The 888-nt window shown below is 48.2% G+C and overlaps 1 non-coding gene across 1 annotated transcript; it reads left to right on the top strand.

Moving 5' to 3' along the window:
• The first annotated feature begins 390 nt into the window (after positions 1-390).
• Positions 391-509, top strand: LOC123179347 (5S ribosomal RNA). The gene has a single exon (XR_006490298.1). It is a non-coding gene; the product is annotated as a 5S ribosomal RNA (ribosomal RNA).
• The last annotated feature ends 379 nt before the right edge of the window (positions 510-888 follow it).

Consider the following 888-nt stretch of genomic DNA (forward strand, 5'->3'; position numbering starts at 1 on the left):
GGGAAGTCCTCGTGTTGCATTCCTTTTATAATTATTTTTTGCGCCTTGTGACAAACATGTCGCACGTGCGCGATATATATTAATCCCGTTATATTATGTTTGACGTTTGCGATATGTTTAAGCTCGATGCTCATTGCTCGCGCGTCTTGGGGCGGCTTTGTGGCGCGAAGAGCGCGTTCTGAAAGGGGTGGAAAAAACTCGTGTTGCTGCGGTATGGAGGGAGGGGTGGAAACCGTGGAAAACTCGTCTCCGTGATTGAGCGGGAGAGTAAGTAGTATAGGACATTATCCATTGTTAGGGAACGGTTGTAATGGTAGTGAGAATGTAGAATCGTCTTTGGAGCGGACCTGGGAGTGGCAAGCATAAGGGACGAAGACGGGGAAACATGTCGGATGCGATCATACCAACACTAAAGCATCGTATCCCATCAAAACTCCGAAGTTAAGCGTGCTTGGGCGAGAGTAGTACTAGGATGGGTGACCTCCTGGGAAGTCCTCGTGTTGCATTCCTTTTATAATTATTTTTTGCGCCTTGTGACAAACATGTCGCACGTGCGCGATATATATTAATCCCGTTATATTATGTTTGACGTTTGCGATATGTTTAAGCTCGATGCTCATTGCTCGCGCGTCTTGGGGCGGCTTTGTGGCGCGAAGAGCGCGTTCTGAAAGGGGTGGAAAAAACTCGTGTTGCTGCGGTATGGAGGGAGGGGTGGAAACCGTGGAAAACTCGTCTCCGTGATTGAGCGGGAGAGTAAGTAGTATAGGACATTATCCATTGTTAGGGAACGGTTGTAATGGTAGTGAGAATGTAGAATCGTCTTTGGAGCGGACCTGGGAGTGGCAAGCATAAGGGACGAAGACGGGGAAACATGTTGGATGCGATCAT

Source organism: Triticum aestivum, unplaced genomic scaffold, assembly GCF_018294505.1.
Source record: "Triticum aestivum cultivar Chinese Spring unplaced genomic scaffold, IWGSC CS RefSeq v2.1 scaffold28305, whole genome shotgun sequence".
NCBI classification, from domain to species: domain Eukaryota; kingdom Viridiplantae; phylum Streptophyta; class Magnoliopsida; order Poales; family Poaceae; genus Triticum; species Triticum aestivum.